Genomic DNA, 18,207 nt, shown 5'->3' on the forward strand with positions numbered 1-18,207 from the left:
GCCCCCATGAGAGGTTTGTGTCAAAACACCAAACAAAAAACTGTGAACTGTAAGCAAAATCTGTGGCAATGAATTCAGAATCCACGATTAGCAAAAACAAATCTTTTTGAAAATCATTAACAAAGAATGAAGCATATTTGAAGAGACTGTTACATTTTTGCAACTGAGTTCACTTTTTTCATTTTCATTGTTTTTTTCCTTTTTTTGTAATGGCATATTTTTGATAGTTTCTGAAAAGTTACATTCAGTTTTATAAAGTTTCGTTCATTATTATTGAAACAAATGTAATTCCATAAATCAATCAACAAATGATTAAATAAAAAAGATATTATATAAATATTACATTTCTAAGAATTGCTGCACAATCACTGTCTATGGACAGATGATAGAGAGAAAGCCCAGAATGAATCTGTAAAACTGTAAATTGTTTATTAACAGGGTATGAAGCAATGAACAATTACTGACAAGCTGTTTTCAAATTCAAATTTTAGTTTTAGTCCATAAAAAAGCCATTTCATACCTCTGAATATTGATCCATCAGTCATAAAGTCTACAGTCTCTGATGTACTGTTAGCTGTATCTGTGTATCCTGGTCATCAGTTCATTTAAAAAATAATGTGACATAAATAAGACATGCATAAATACATTGTGTTTTTAACAGCATGTGTGTGTGTGTGCAGCTGAAGTCATCTCAGTGTTTGAGGTAATGATCTATTTATCTATATAGGTTGGAGGAACATTAATCAATCATGTCATGTTTCCTCATTGGAGAGCCTTCCAATACTTATTAAAGAAATTCTGTATCTTACCTGAATACCTAACAATATATGCGGCTGAGGTCTTCGCTTCATTTCTCTGAGTAATCAGACATCTCCACTCTGTGTTGTGATCTTCATCCAGGAGTGTTGTAGTCAGAGTGCTGTTACAGTTTCCTGGTGATATCTGATATCTAGAGTCTGTCTGTAGGTTCACACCAGCCTGATTCACCCAGATCAGCTGGACTTCATCAACACGGACCAAAGTATCACAAGAGACTCGATCATAATACAACTGACAGAAGAGAGTCACAGAGCTGCCGCTTCTGATCTGAGTGGATGATGAAGAGACTGAAACAGAAAATAAAACAGAGATTAAATGCCTGATTTCAGTCTTTTTAGGGACAACAATACCACTGTTATACCAAATCACCATACAGGTGCATCTCAATAAATTAGAATGTTGTGTAAAAGTTTATTTATTTAAGTAATTCAACTCAAATGGTGAAACTTGTGTGTTAAAAAATTCAGTGCACATAGACTGAAGTAGTTTAAGTCTTTGGCTCTTTTTATTGTGATGATTTTGGCTCACATTTTCACAAAAACACTATCTCAACAAATTAGAATATGATGACATGCCAATCAGCTAATCAACTCATCTCAGAACAGCTGCAAAGGTTTCCTGAGCCTTCAAAATGGTCTCTCTGTGTTGTTCACTAGTCTACATAATCATGGGGAAAACTGCTGATCTGACAGTTGTCCAGAAGACAATCATTAGCCCGTTTCACACTGCGTTTCTGGCAAATACACGGGTAATGTGTCCCGGCAATTGTTCCAGGGTAGCTAGATTTTGCACTTTCACACTGCGGGTGATTACCCAGAATATGTCAGCGCATTCACACACAACCCGTAAAGGTCCCGTAACAACACGGGACATCAGGAGACTGAGGAACTAACTGATCTCTGCTTCATTACAGTTTGCACATATTTTTTCGTCGCGAATGTTGATCTGCCTTCAAAACACCAGGTGAAAGAGTCACGTGATAACGTGCATCATCACTACGACACGACATTAGATCTTTTGTTCACACAGAGCTTGTTCCGGGACTGAACCTGGCAATGTTACTTGGTCCCCGATCCGGTATCAGTCTCGGAATCAATCCCGGGATGTGTTTGCTTTCACACAGAAGTCCGACGTGTGAAACGGACTATTGATAGCCAACACAAGGAGGGTAAGCCACAAACATTAGTTGCCAAAGAAGCTGGCTGTTCAGAGTGCTGTATCTAAGCATGTTATCAGAAAGTTGAGTGGAAGGAAAAGTGAGGAAGAAAAAGGTGCACAACCAACAGAGAGAACTGCAGCCTTATGAAGATTGATAAGCAAAATTGATTCAAGAATCTGAGTGAAGAATGGACAAAGAATGGACTGAGCCTGGGGTCAAGGCATCAAGAGCCACCACACACAGATGTGACAAGGAATTTGCTGAACCACAGACAACATCAGAGGTGTCTAACCTGGGCTAAGTAGAAGAAGTACTGGTCTGTTGCTCAGTGATCCAAAGTCCTCTTTTCTTGATGAGAGAAAATTTTGTTTTTCATTTGGAAACCAGGGAGGAAGGCTGAAAAAGCTCATAGCCCAAGTTGTTTGAATTATGTAAAGTTTCAACAGTCTGTGTATTTGGGGTGCAATGTCATCTGCCGGTGTTGGTCCACTGTGTTTTTTGGATACCAAAGTCACTGCCTACCAAGAAATTTTGGAGCACTTCATGGTTCCTTCTGCTGACCAGCTTTTTGAAGATGCTGATTTAATTTTCCAGCGGGATTTGGCACATGCCCACACTGCCAAATGCACCAAAAGTATTTTATGGTATTGTCAAGAGGAAAATGAGAAACAAGAGCTCAAAAAATGCAGATGAGCTGAAAGCCGCTGTCAAAGAAACCTGGACTCCATACCACCTCAGCAGTGCCACAAACTGATCACCTCCATGCCACACCGAATTGAAGCATTAAAGCAAAAGGAGGCCCTACCATGTATTGAGTACATGTACAGTAAATACACACTTTCCGGAAGGCCAACAATTCACTATGTTGTTTTTTTTTTTTTTGGTCAGAAGTATTCTAATTTGTTGTGATGAGTGAATTGGTGGGTTTTTGTTAAATGTGAGCCAATATCATCACAAGAACCAAAGACTTAAACTACTTCAGTCTGTGTGCATTTAATTTAATACAGGAGTTTCACAATTTGAGTAGAATTAATGAAAATAAATTAACTTTGCCACAACATTCTAATTTATTGAGATGCACCTGTATAATCACAATATTCAAAGAAACACTGACCATGAAGAAAATGCAGATAAATACGTTCCTCAGTTCCTTGTTGTTGTCCATTCACATATTGCTGGCAGCTGTAAGATCCATAATCATCTTTTGTAACATTCTTGATGTTCAGAGAGCAGTCAGAGCCCAGACTCAGTCTCTCATGTCTCTCGATATCATTCTTCTTCTTCCCTCCATGAACCAGTTCAACTGTCTCTGAACGTCTGCTATAGATCCAAACGGTTGATGTGCAGCTTGAACGAGCATTTTTACATGGCAGATTGACATTTTTACCAGAACTGCAGAACTTGGTATTGGCATCCACTTCAATAGTACCTATTAATAATAATAATAATAAAAACAATAATAATAATAATAATAATAATAATAATAATAATAATAATAATAATAATAATAATAGACAATTAAAGATTGTGAACAAACTTTGAAGCTGGCTTTAAAAAGCCTATTTGAAGTGTTTTATAAAGCTTGTAGCTTGAAGGTGTTGAGTTAAAGAAGTTTGAATAAATGAGATAGATTTTTTTGTCTTGTCAAACAAATGATTAAGGCAGAGCAATTGGTGTTGAACACATGAGTTCAGGGAGGTATTGCAGAAAGCAAGGTTAACTAACTGTCACACAAACCCTGAACTCCATGCTGATTAACCCAAACCTTTTTCTCTATGAATGTTTTTTTAATAGAAATAAAATAATTTTTTTTTTGCAAAAATCCTTTTGAATGCAGTATGGATTACTGTCCAAGATGATAATAAAATAAATAGAGTAAAATAAACATTGCTTTATGTTTTGATTGGGCTTTAGAATTAAAATACAAATATATGTTGTATATAAAATACAGCTCTGGTCAAATTTTGTTCAGAGAATAGGTTGCTATGGCTACATACTCTGAAAGCTAAAGGATCCAAAATTATGTGTTCATGTATTTGTAAACTAACCAAGGTATGCTACATGAAGTTTACTTTATAATTATTTTAACATAAATAGAGCTTTGCAAAATAATTTAGAGTGTGACAGCAGTATATGCACAATACTAAACATGCATTAAGGAATAAAACAGTATTTACACCACATGACTCTGAGAAAACGACTTGATAAAATGGTAGATATGTAAACTTGAGACACTACGTGAGAATAGTTAAACTAAATTGTTTGTATAGATGGTTGTTCACATCATGCATCTTTTCTCTTATAGATCATATGCAGATTTCTTTTACCTGTGAGAAGTGAACAGAGAAGGATCAGTCCCAGCAGACACATGTGACACTTCTCAGCCATCGTCTGTTTCTGTCAGTCTTTATTTTCTTTATATGGTTACAGCTCTTCCCTTAAACATCATCAGCTCCTCTTGTTAGTGTTCACTTCCTCTGATGCAGTCTGATTTCACCATCTGTTTAGTCCTGACACTATGATACAGCTGCATTTCACACAATGATGAAGAAAAGTATCTATACGATATACTGTATACATGTGGTTTATTCCTCATGTTTAGCATTTTCCTTGTTTTCCTGTTTGATACAGTATTTGCTGTTAATTTGATTCTTCTCGTGCTACTCCCTTCTCATCATTTATCATGGTCAAGTTCAGGTGTTGATTGTTTAGGCTTTATTCAGTCTCTTCCGTTGACGTTTAGGCTAACCAGAAGTAACAAATTTAGCAGTTAGGGTTTTTTTTCTTTCTTTTTTTATTCTACCTTTTAAGTGACGCTGAAATGCAACACTGATATTTTCAAAGGGGCACTGAAGTAAGTGGACACTGTATTACTCGACTCATTAAAAACAAAAATGCTGTAAACACAATGTATCTACATCAGTAACTCAACCATCCACCAGATCTCAAAACACACAACAGGACTACAAAAACGTTTTATTATCAGCAATATTTTTTTTTATCTATTAACAAGTTTTAAATATTGCCTTGCCTGTTAATTGTTGTGTAACTAAAAAGCAGTAATGTAATTTTTTTTCATTTTATTTATTTATTTGAGGTTTTGAAACGTGTTACTACAGAGTGTGAGAGCTCAGTTTGACCATTCTGGTTCAACCCACAGAGAGAACAGTGTACACATCATCCCAGTTTAGACTGATAGGTGTGAATTTTCACACATTCTGATGTCAGTTCCTTTACTTTCTTTAAAGGGTTATGAAACCCCCCTAGTTCAGAGGTGCTTTTTCCACACCTCCGGTTTGAAAAACTTTCTGAAAAGGCGTGTTGTTCACTGGGGGTAAGGTGTGGGGAAAAGGTGGAGATTGCATAAAAGGGGAGCAATCTCAACCGACTGGCTGAGGCCAGCCTAAAAAGATGCTCAGGACAGTTGATTGGCCACTGCTGTGCATCTTCACAAAAGCTATATCATTTGCACACGCTTTTAAGCCTTGCCAATTTAAACATTCAAAAGAGTTTAAAGCATTCAACACGAGACGCGGAAAAACTCAACTGAGTACTTGTGCCACTGAACCAAGCTCTCTTTCATGTCAGTTTAATCATGTAAACATACAAATATGTAAAAGAGCCCAATTCAGCAGCCAAGTGCTGTGTACTGTGCGCACAGGGCATACGCAGGGAGACACATCTCAAAGTGCTTGAACACTGAATTTGCCTCTTCTTGCTCTTTTACCAACAAATACATACAAAATTATGTCAAAATATCCGTCTTGGAGAGTATCCTTGAAGAAACTCTCGGTTATGTCAACAGTGGGGAAAGAAATCGGACGTGTATCATTATAATGGATGCATTGTCTCTTAAAGTGACCATGCCTAATTTACTAGCAGCTGTAATGTTAATCCAAGAAAATGAAAGAAATCACTCACTGCTCTTGACTGAATTACTTTGTTTTTTTTAACAATAATCCACAGGCAAACCAAAAATTATTCAGACACCAGATATAAGTATAGATTTTTTTGATTTTTTTATTATTATTGTTTTTTTCATTAAGCAGTGCTTGGTAACTGGTCAACAAAGTATTGATAGCTGTGTAAATATTGTCATACTAACATGTCAGAATTTTTGATAGATTGTAATCCATTACATACCTTTCTATCAAAGTTATCTGACATTATCAAGATTAATTTGTTCAGACACAGTTTAACTCTGAGTTCTTGTCATATTTTATTACCATTTTCTAAACTATAGGCGTAACTATAAGTCCTGTTTTAAAGTAATGTAAAACATGTGCATCACTTTATAATCTTATAATAGGTGTTTTTGTGGTAATTGCTCCAGACTCGGTCCCGGGGAGTATGTTACAAAGACATAACACAGGTAATACTACTAATGCACTGAATGGTTTGTGAAGCAACATCACCTAAACTTATTTATGTTCTAGCCTATACCAACAAGTACTGAAGTGAGTTTTCTTGCAAATTTATGCACAGATGCGAACAGATGAATGGTGTTGCCTGTATAACAGATCATCCCAGGTTTTGAGCCTGTGGTGGCTCTAAACCGAGCGGCAACCTCCCGTTCTCCCTTGTGAAGCCAACCAGGAAGTGACTAAAACTGCAATTCATCGACTGGCCGCTTGAGGCTGGCTGCAAAGGGAGTTAATCCCATAGACTCCCCGTGTTAAAATGCCCAAATGCCTGCACTTGTAAAGTAACGAGCTGAAGTTTTATGTGAGGTTAAATTTTAGACTTTGGTACTTTGCTTGTCACGACCCTGTGCTTGTCTTTTCTGTTTCTGTCAGCTGTGTGTGAGACCTACATTAAAAATACATAAAATAAACTAGGCAAATTATATCACATTGCCATTCAGTTAGTCAAATATTGAACCTCAAACATTTTAATAATGTAAATCGACAGGAGATTTTCAATCTTTAACCTTATCTTTTTTTAAATGTAAACCAACTTTCAATTGAGGAAATCCGGACATTTATTGGTTTGAGGAAATAATTGTAAAAGTTAAATTTCTATGATCATGGGTATAACACAAACTGTAACCAGGACATGTAGCATAAGGTATTCTACCTTTTAAGTGACGCTGAAATGCAACACTGATATTTTCAAAGGGGCACTGAAGTAAGTGGACACTGTATTACTCGACTCATTAAAAACAAAAATGCTGTAAACACAATGTATCTACATCAGTAACTCAACCATCCACCAGATCTCAAAACACACAACAGGACTACAAAAACGTTTTATTATCAGCAATATTTTTTTTTATCTATTAACAAGTTTTAAATATTGCCTTGCCTGTTAATTGTTGTGTAACTAAAAAGCAGTAATGTAATTTTTTTTTCATTTTATTTATTTATTTGAGGTTTTGAAACGTGTTACTACAGAGTGTGAGAGCTCAGTTTGACCATTCTGGTTCAACCCACAGAGAGAACAGTGTACACATCATCCCAGTTTAGACTGATAGGTGTGAATTTTCACACATTCTGATGTCAGTTCCTTTACTTTCTTTAAAGGGTTATGAAACCCCCCTAGTTCAGAGGTGCTTTTTCCACACCTCCGGTTTGAAAAACTTTCTGAAAAGGCGTGTTGTTCACTGGGGGTAAGGTGTGGGGAAAAGGTGGAGATTGCATAAAAGGGGAGCAATCTCAACCGACTGGCTGAGGCCAGCCTAAAAAGATGCTCAGGACAGTTGATTGGCCACTGCTGTGCATCTTCACAAAAGCTATATCATTTGCACACGCTTTTAAGCCTTGCCAATTTAAACATTCAAAAGAGTTTAAAGCATTCAACACGAGACGCGGAAAAACTCAACTGAGTACTTGTGCCACTGAACCAAGCTCTCTTTCATGTCAGTTTAATCATGTAAACATACAAATATGTAAAAGAGCCCAATTCAGCAGCCAAGTGCTGTGTACTGTGCGCACAGGGCATACGCAGGGAGACACATCTCAAAGTGCTTGAACACTGAATTTGCCTCTTCTTGCTCTTTTACCAACAAATACATACAAAATTATGTCAAAATATCCGTCTTGGAGAGTATCCTTGAAGAAACTCTCGGTTATGTCAACAGTGGGGAAAGAAATCGGACGTGTATCATTATAATGGATGCATTGTCTCTTAAAGTGACCATGCCTAATTTACTAGCAGCTGTAATGTTAATCCAAGAAAATGAAAGAAATCACTCACTGCTCTTGACTGAATTACTTTGTTTTTTTTAACAATAATCCACAGGCAAACCAAAAATTATTCAGACACCAGATATAAGTATAGATTTTTTTGATTTTTTTATTATTATTGTTTTTTTCATTAAGCAGTGCTTGGTAACTGGTCAACAAAGTATTGATAGCTGTGTAAATATTGTCATACTAACATGTCAGAATTTTTGATAGATTGTAATCCATTACATACCTTTCTATCAAAGCTATCTGACATTATCAAGATTAATTTGTTCAGACACAGTTTAACTCTGAGTTCTTGTCATATTTTATTACCATTTTCTAAACTATAGGCGTAACTATAAGTCCTGTTTTAAAGTAATGTAAAACATGTGCATCACTTTATAATCTTATAATAGGTGTTTTTGTGGTAATTGCTCCAGACTCGGTCCCGGGGAGTATGTTACAAAGACATAACACAGGTAATACTACTAATGCACTGAATGGTTTGTGAAGCAACATCACCTAAACTTATTTATGTTCTAGCCTATACCAACAAGTACTGAAGTGAGTTTTCTTGCAAATTTATGCACAGATGCGAACAGATGAATGGTGTTGCCTGTATAACAGATCATCCCAGGTTTCAGCCTGTGGTGGCTCTAAACCGAGCGGCAACCTCCCGTTCTCCCTTGTGAAGCCAACCAGGAAGTGACTAAAACTGCAATTCATCGACTGGCCGCTTGAGGCTGGCTGCAAAGGGAGTTAATCCCATAGACTCCCCGTGTTAAAATGCCCAAATGCCTGCACTTGTAAAGTAACGAGCTGAAGTTTTATGTGAGGTTAAATTTTAGACTTTGGTACTTTGCTTGTCACGACCCTGTGCTTGTCTTTTCTGTTTCTGTCAGCTGTGTGTGAGACCTACATTAAAAATACATAAAATAAACTAGGCAAATTATATCACATTGCCATTCAGTTAGTCAAATATTGAACCTCAAACATTTTAATAATGTAAATCGACAGGAGATTTTCAATCTTTAACCTTATCTTTTTTTAAATGTAAACCAACTTTCAATTGAGGAAATCCGGACATTTATTGGTTTGAGGAAATAATTGTAAAAGTTAAATTTCTATGATCATGGGTATAACACAAACTGTAACCAGGACATGTAGCATAAGGTATTCTACCTTATAAGTGACGCTGAAATGCAACACTGATATTTTCAAAGGGGCACTGAAGTAAGTGGACACTGTATTACTCGACTCATTAAAAACAAAAATGCTGTAAACACAATGTATCTACATCAGTAACTCAACCATCCACCAGATCTCAAAACACACAACAGGACTACAAAAACGTTTTATTATCAGCAATATTTTTTTTTATCTATTAACAAGTTTTAAATATTGCCTTGCCTGTTAATTGTTGTGTAACTAAAAAGCAGTAATGTAATTTTTTTTCATTTTATTTATTTATTTGAGGTTTTGAAACGTGTTACTACAGAGTGTGAGAGCTCAGTTTGACCATTCTGGTTCAACCCACAGAGAGAACAGTGTACACATCATCCCAGTTTAGACTGATAGGTGTGAATTTTCACACATTCTGATGTCAGTTCCTTTACTTTCTTTAAAGGGTTATGAAACCCCCCTAGTTCAGAGGTGCTTTTTCCACACCTCCGGTTTGAAAAACTTTCTGAAAAGGCGTGTTGTTCACTGGGGGTAAGGTGTGGGGAAAAGGTGGAGATTGCATAAAAGGGGAGCAATCTCAACCGACTGGCTGAGGCCAGCCTAAAAAGATGCTCAGGACAGTTGATTGGCCACTGCTGTGCATCTTCACAAAAGCTATATCATTTGCACACGCTTTTAAGCCTTGCCAATTTAAACATTCAAAAGAGTTTAAAGCATTCAACACGAGACGCGGAAAAACTCAACTGAGTACTTGTGCCACTGAACCAAGCTCTCTTTCATGTCAGTTTAATCATGTAAACATACAAATATGTAAAAGAGCCCAATTCAGCAGCCAAGTGCTGTGTACTGTGCGCACAGGGCATACGCAGGGAGACACATCTCAAAGTGCTTGAACACTGAATTTGCCTCTTCTTGCTCTTTTACCAACAAATACATACAAAATTATGTCAAAATATCCGTCTTGGAGAGTATCCTTGAAGAAACTCTCGGTTATGTCAACAGTGGGGAAAGAAATCGGACGTGTATCATTATAATGGATGCATTGTCTCTTAAAGTGACCATGCCTAATTTACTAGCAGCTGTAATGTTAATCCAAGAAAATGAAAGAAATCACTCACTGCTCTTGACTGAATTACTTTGTTTTTTTTAACAATAATCCACAGGCAAACCAAAAATTATTCAGACACCAGATATAAGTATAGATTTTTTTGATTTTTTTATTATTATTGTTTTTTTCATTAAGCAGTGCTTGGTAACTGGTCAACAAAGTATTGATAGCTGTGTAAATATTGTCATACTAACATGTCAGAATTTTTGATAGATTGTAATCCATTACATACCTTTCTATCAAAGTTATCTGACATTATCAAGATTAATTTGTTCAGACACAGTTTAACTCTGAGTTCTTGTCATATTTTATTACCATTTTCTAAACTATAGGCGTAACTATAAGTCCTGTTTTAAAGTAATGTAAAACATGTGCATCACTTTATAATCTTATAATAGGTGTTTTTGTGGTAATTGCTCCAGACTCGGTCCCGGGGAGTATGTTACAAAGACATAACACAGGTAATACTACTAATGCACTGAATGGTTTGTGAAGCAACATCACCTAAACTTATTTATGTTCTAGCCTATACCAACAAGTACTGAAGTGAGTTTTCTTGCAAATTTATGCACAGATGCGAACAGATGAATGGTGTTGCCTGTATAACAGATCATCCCAGGTTTTGAGCCTGTGGTGGCTCTAAACCGAGCGGCAACCTCCCGTTCTCCCTTGTGAAGCCAACCAGGAAGTGACTAAAACTGCAATTCATCGACTGGCCGCTTGAGGCTGGCTGCAAAGGGAGTTAATCCCATAGACTCCCCGTGTTAAAATGCCCAAATGCCTGCACTTGTAAAGTAACGAGCTGAAGTTTTATGTGAGGTTAAATTTTAGACTTTGGTACTTTGCTTGTCACGACCCTGTGCTTGTCTTTTCTGTTTCTGTCAGCTGTGTGTGAGACCTACATTAAAAATACATAAAATAAACTAGGCAAATTATATCACATTGCCATTCAGTTAGTCAAATATTGAACCTCAAACATTTTAATAATGTAAATCGACAGGAGATTTTCAATCTTTAACCTTATCTTTTTTTAAATGTAAACCAACTTTCAATTGAGGAAATCCGGACATTTATTGGTTTGAGGAAATAATTGTAAAAGTTAAATTTCTATGATCATGGGTATAACACAAACTGTAACCAGGACATGTAGCATAAGGTATTCTACCTTATAAGTGACGCTGAAATGCAACACTGATATTTTCAAAGGGGCACTGAAGTAAGTGGACACTGTATTACTCGACTCATTAAAAACAAAAATGCTGTAAACACAATGTATCTACATCAGTAACTCAACCATCCACCAGATCTCAAAACACACAACAGGACTACAAAAACGTTTTATTATCAGCAATATTTTTTTTTATCTATTAACAAGTTTTAAATATTGCCTTGCCTGTTAATTGTTGTGTAACTAAAAAGCAGTAATGTAATTTTTTTTCATTTTATTTATTTATTTGAGGTTTTGAAACGTGTTACTACAGAGTGTGAGAGCTCAGTTTGACCATTCTGGTTCAACCCACAGAGAGAACAGTGTACACATCATCCCAGTTTAGACTGATAGGTGTGAATTTTCACACATTCTGATGTCAGTTCCTTTACTTTCTTTAAAGGGTTATGAAACCCCCCTAGTTCAGAGGTGCTTTTTCCACACCTCCGGTTTGAAAAACTTTCTGAAAAGGCGTGTTGTTCACTGGGGGTAAGGTGTGGGGAAAAGGTGGAGATTGCATAAAAGGGGAGCAATCTCAACCGACTGGCTGAGGCCAGCCTAAAAAGATGCTCAGGACAGTTGATTGGCCACTGCTGTGCATCTTCACAAAAGCTATATCATTTGCACACGCTTTTAAGCCTTGCCAATTTAAACATTCAAAAGAGTTTAAAGCATTCAACACGAGACGCGGAAAAACTCAACTGAGTACTTGTGCCACTGAACCAAGCTCTCTTTCATGTCAGTTTAATCATGTAAACATACAAATATGTAAAAGAGCCCAATTCAGCAGCCAAGTGCTGTGTACTGTGCGCACAGGGCATACGCAGGGAGACACATCTCAAAGTGCTTGAACACTGAATTTGCCTCTTCTTGCTCTTTTACCAACAAATACATACAAAATTATGTCAAAATATCCGTCTTGGAGAGTATCCTTGAAGAAACTCTCGGTTATGTCAACAGTGGGGAAAGAAATCGGACGTGTATCATTATAATGGATGCATTGTCTCTTAAAGTGACCATGCCTAATTTACTAGCAGCTGTAATGTTAATCCAAGAAAATGAAAGAAATCACTCACTGCTCTTGACTGAATTACTTTGTTTTTTTTAACAATAATCCACAGGCAAACCAAAAATTATTCAGACACCAGATATAAGTATAGATTTTTTTGATTTTTTTATTATTATTGTTTTTTTCATTAAGCAGTGCTTGGTAACTGGTCAACAAAGTATTGATAGCTGTGTAAATATTGTCATACTAACATGTCAGAATTTTTGATAGATTGTAATCCATTACATACCTTTCTATCAAAGTTATCTGACATTATCAAGATTAATTTGTTCAGACACAGTTTAACTCTGAGTTCTTGTCATATTTTATTACCATTTTCTAAACTATAGGCGTAACTATAAGTCCTGTTTTAAAGTAATGTAAAACATGTGCATCACTTTATAATCTTATAATAGGTGTTTTTGTGGTAATTGCTCCAGACTCGGTCCCGGGGAGTATGTTACAAAGACATAACACAGGTAATACTACTAATGCACTGAATGGTTTGTGAAGCAACATCACCTAAACTTATTTATGTTCTAGCCTATACCAACAAGTACTGAAGTGAGTTTTCTTGCAAATTTATGCACAGATGCGAACAGATGAATGGTGTTGCCTGTATAACAGATCATCCCAGGTTTTGAGCCTGTGGTGGCTCTAAACCGAGCGGCAACCTCCCGTTCTCCCTTGTGAAGCCAACCAGGAAGTGACTAAAACTGCAATTCATCGACTGGCCGCTTGAGGCTGGCTGCAAAGGGAGTTAATCCCATAGACTCCCCGTGTTAAAATGCCCAAATGCCTGCACTTGTAAAGTAACGAGCTGAAGTTTTATGTGAGGTTAAATTTTAGACTTTGGTACTTTGCTTGTCACGACCCTGTGCTTGTCTTTTCTGTTTCTGTCAGCTGTGTGTGAGACCTACATTAAAAATACATAAAATAAACTAGGCAAATTATATCACATTGCCATTCAGTTAGTCAAATATTGAACCTCAAACATTTTAATAATGTAAATCGACAGGAGATTTTCAATCTTTAACCTTAATTTTTTTTAAAATGTAAACCAACTTTCAATTGAGGAAATCCGGACATTTATTGGTTTGAGAAAATAATTGTAAAAGTTAAATTTCTATGATTATGGGTATAACACAAACTGTAACCAGGACATGTAGCACAGTGCTGTTTTTTTAAGAATTACTAAAACTTCCCCTTCATCAATTTTAATAATGTTTCTGTCTGTGTCTGTGCTGTAGTTCTATGGAATTACATTTAGTTCAATAATAATGAACGTAACTTTATAAAACTGAATGTAACTTTTTCAGAAAATATCAAAAATAAAAAAAATTACAAAAGAAGAAAATTTGTCGCACAAATGTAACAGGCTCTTCAAATATGCTTCATTCTTTGTTAATGTTTTTCAAAGATTCGTTTTTGCTAATCGTGGATTCTGAATGCATTGCCACAGACTTCGATTTTGCTTCGCAGTTTTTCGTCAGGAGTTTTGACACAAACTTCTCATGGGGGCGGGCTTAACAGTGATCTACTCTGATTGGATAGTGAGCTTTTGATGGACAAGTGCTCTCTGACCGGGAAATACAGACGTCACCCAGTGGCGTGCGCTGTGCATATTAAAGCTCTTGTGGTGATTAAATCTGGTCTATTCTGCAATTTTTTTTTTTCACAGACAAAGTGAAAGAAATTTATTTTAAGCTCTTACACAGATTCTACTCGGTAAATAAATTTATACAAAATTTAAATCTGACATTGATCTAACATGCTCTTTTTTGTTCGACTTTTGAAGAAACTGTACACTTATTTTGGTCATGTCACTACACTCAGAAACTTTGGGATGACATTGGTGTGTTTGTCAAGTGTAAGATTTTGCCAGGCTTCTCAGTACATATGTTAAAAATTATATTTGGGTATTATGACTCTGACCCCACAAATGAAAATATCAGTTTTGTTATTAATTAAATTTTTTTCCTAAACATTTTTCACATTCACAAATGCAAATTCTCCAACTGTAAACCTGTCTATTCTGTTTTTTCTAAAAGAAATGGAAAACTATTTGAATGTAATCTCAGTATTTACTAATAAGAAAGGACTGTTAGAATTTGCTCTGCCTTTGATCATGTGTGATTTTGTTTAGATTTTGTCCCTCTTTTCTTTAGTTCTATTTTATTCTTTATTGTTGTTTTTTTGTGGTTGATATTATGTGATGTATGTTTGTACTTTTGTATGTTTTTGTTCTCTGCATTAATAAAAAAATAAAAATAAAAATAACTCTCACTGTGATTTGCATGCAATAAGTAGTGCCTTGCTCTTGTCCTTCAAGGCAGCTTGAAGTAAGCTTGTGTTACTGAAGTAACCAATAACATCGATACAAGTTTTTCATGTAACAGTGTGCTACAGTTTGTTGTGGGTTATTGTTGTCATTCAGTAACATTAGCTTGCTTCAAGCTGCCTTGAAGGACAAGAGCTCATTTCACAGACTGAGACGATCGAAGGTCAAATATTATTTACATATTTAGTAATACAAATCACCACAAGAGCTTTCCAGTATGCACGCCACTCTCTGGCGTGGCATCTGTACTTCCCGGTCAGAGAGCACCTGTCCATCAAAAGCTCACTATCCAATCAGAGTAGATCACTGTTAACCCCGCCCCCATGAGAAGTTTGTGTCAAAACTCCAAACGAAAAACTGCGAAGCATAAGCTAAATCTGTGGCAATGAATTCAGAATCCACGATTAGCAAAAATGAATCTTTGAAAAACATTAACAAAAATGAAGCATATTTGAAGAGCCTGTTACATTTGTGCAACTGTGTTTATTTTTATTGTGTTTTCTTCTTTTGTAATGGCATATTTTTGATAGTTTCTGAAAAAGTTACGTTCAGTTTTATAAAGTTTCGTTCATTATTATTGAAGCAAATGTAATTCCATATAGTTTCTGAGAGTTTGACCTTGAAAAATCCTGGACAGTCATACTTAAAAGTGTCTCCAGGGGGTGCCAGAATCCGACAAGCTGACAGAGCCACTGGTCTGTATATAAACCCTGGGACAGTTTCAGAGGAAAACTTCCAAGCTGGACAGCACTACTGGGAAATAGAGAAAAAAAAGAAAAGCTAGATTGGACTGTGGGAGTTAAGATGGGATCAGAGAAAGAGCTGAGTGCAGCAAAGTCAGCTGAGAGTGAGATCCTGCTCCACCTTAAACACAGTAAAGGATACGTTCTGTCCTGTGATGGAAAGGACACTACACTGAATACTCGAGACAAACCACAGAAAATAGGGTTGTATCTGGACTGTGACAGAAAGCAGGTGTCGTTTTATAATGCTGACAACATGTCTGGCTTGGCCCAGATAAACTACAGCTCAAAGCAGCCTTGCTGTCTTACTCTGGTTCCAGGACTTTATCTGGACGGGATGAACAGCGATCCTCTCTCTGTCTGCTCGTATGAGTTCAACACGAGCAATCACTGACACGCTAGTGCAGTTAGCTGCACATTTTGGAGACATTGCAATGCAAAGGTCTCAGATTTGAGACATATGGGATATCTCAGTCATCAAAGATCAGATTATAACAAAGATGTTCTGAGCTTTACAGCGGTGTCTGCTTAAGGACACATCATAATAATATGAACCACTATTTAATTAGATTTCAAGGACAAGGAGAAATATTCATTCATTCTTCAAGTGAATTTCTCAATTGCAGGCCAGGATGTCTGAGTTTGACAAACAAAAATCATGTTTTCTTCCTTTTTCTTTTACATGTATATCAGTTTTAGATTGCTTTTTTCAGTTTTTCCATTAAGTTCCATTAAGTTATCCTGCCGAGAGATACGAGTGGTTTCTGCTTTTCTTGTAAATGTTGTATGATGAACATACCTTTCTGTCTTTCATTTTATCCAGTGGCTTCTGGTATATGATAAATACTTATATTTTTAAAACTTAAATAAAATCACATTGAAGGATGTTGTGGGTGGGGAATACAATTATTTTGTATTTTCTTATTTAGGGTTAAGAAGAAACATAGGTAAGGATTTGTGTCTGCATTGAAATGATCTGTGGGGAAAAAACATCTGTAAATATACCGTATCATGTGAGTAATAAACTGGACTATTAAAACATTTAATTTTTTTTTGTAAAAGTTGAATTTATTTTAAATACAAAAATACAATAGAAATTTATATTATGATTTCTGTGTAAACAATCATATTTTTATTAAGGTATCTGTCTCGCTCTGTTGATTACTTTATTTCATATCATATTTAAAAGCAGTCTGTACAATATAGAGCAATGGAAAATGACATTGAAAGCTGTATGCAAATATCTAAAATATCCATAAGCTTTAAAATAAATTGTGCTGGAATCTTTTTATAAATAGTACATTTATAAAGGGTATTTCATTGTAATACTGTAGACATCTCTTTTTCCTTTGGGTGGTGAGAGTTCTTCCTTCCTAAATAAATGAAATAAATCAATAAAAATAATTTAGTGACCTCTCCAATAAGTTATTTATCTATTTATTTATTTAGCAGATTGTTAAAGATCAATGTGGATCATCAGATACTGTGATGTTCAAAACTCACCAGCTCTTGTACAGAGACTCTGAAGGAGAATCACAGTAGGAGCCGCAAACACTGCAATCTCAACAATTATCAAAATCACTGCAGGAGAGATGTGTGGACAGATGATAGAGAGAAAGCAGAGAATTAATCTGTGAAACTGTAAATAGCTTATTAACAGTATAAAGAAATTAACAATTACTGACAAGCTGTTTTCAAATTCAAATGTTTGTTTTAGTGCGTGCAAACCCATTCCATACCTCTGAATAATGATCCATCAGTCATAAAGTCTACAGTCTCTGATGCACTGTCAGCTGGATCTGTGTATCATTGTAATTAGTTCAGTTCAAACATAATGTGACATAAATAAGACATGCATAAATACATTGTGTTATTAACAACATGTGTGTGTGTGTGTGCAGCTGAAGTCATCTCAGTGTTTGAGGTAATAATCTATTTATCTATATAAATAAACAATGAAAGCATCACTGATGATCTTGCCTTCAAATACAAATTCTGCTAGTGATAATGGAAGTAAGTACTTTGCTGAGGAACCCTTTATGCTCAGAAATGGCCCTGGTTACAATATAAATACTATATATAATACTACATATATTATAAACAAAGTTATCATTTATATTAGAGTAAAACACAGTGAGCTGCAGACCATAACCTTAGGTTTGTCCTGAACACGTCATGTTTCCTTAATGGATAATCTTCCGATACCGATTAAAGAAATGTAGTTTCTCACCTGAATACCTAACAATATATGCAGCTGAGGTCTTCACTTTATTTCTCTGAGTAACCAGACATCTCCACTCTGTGTTGTGATCTTCATCCAGGAGTGTTGTAGTCAGAGTGCTGTTACAGTTTCCTGGTGATATCTGATATCTAGAGTCTGTCTGTAGATACACACCAGGCTGATTCTCCCAGATCAGCTGGACTTCATCAACA

General features: G+C 36.0%; 1 protein-coding gene and 1 long non-coding RNA gene across 2 annotated transcripts in view; one reads left to right on the forward strand and one right to left on the reverse strand.

Moving 5' to 3' along the window:
- LOC127974707 (E3 ubiquitin-protein ligase TRIM62) overlaps positions 1–16,486 on the forward strand; it is a 29,872-nt gene extending 13,386 nt beyond the window's left edge. The window contains exon 7 of the mRNA XM_052578172.1: positions 16,217–16,486. The gene's annotated coding sequence lies outside the window, so the exon portion shown is untranslated. The remainder of the gene's footprint in view (positions 1–16,216) is intronic.
- A 400-nt stretch (positions 16,487–16,886) lies between these two features.
- LOC127974709 (uncharacterized) lies at positions 16,887–17,938 on the reverse strand. Its single transcript, XR_008157353.1, has 3 exons — positions 17,514–17,938; positions 17,278–17,355; positions 16,887–17,147 (listed from the first exon to the last, which is right to left on the reverse strand). It is a non-coding gene; the product is annotated as an uncharacterized LOC127974709 (long non-coding RNA).
- Between the last annotated feature and the right edge of the window lie 269 nt (positions 17,939–18,207).

The sequence above is a fragment of the Carassius gibelio genome, chromosome B16, assembly GCF_023724105.1.
Source record: "Carassius gibelio isolate Cgi1373 ecotype wild population from Czech Republic chromosome B16, carGib1.2-hapl.c, whole genome shotgun sequence".
NCBI classification, from domain to species: domain Eukaryota; kingdom Metazoa; phylum Chordata; class Actinopteri; order Cypriniformes; family Cyprinidae; genus Carassius; species Carassius gibelio.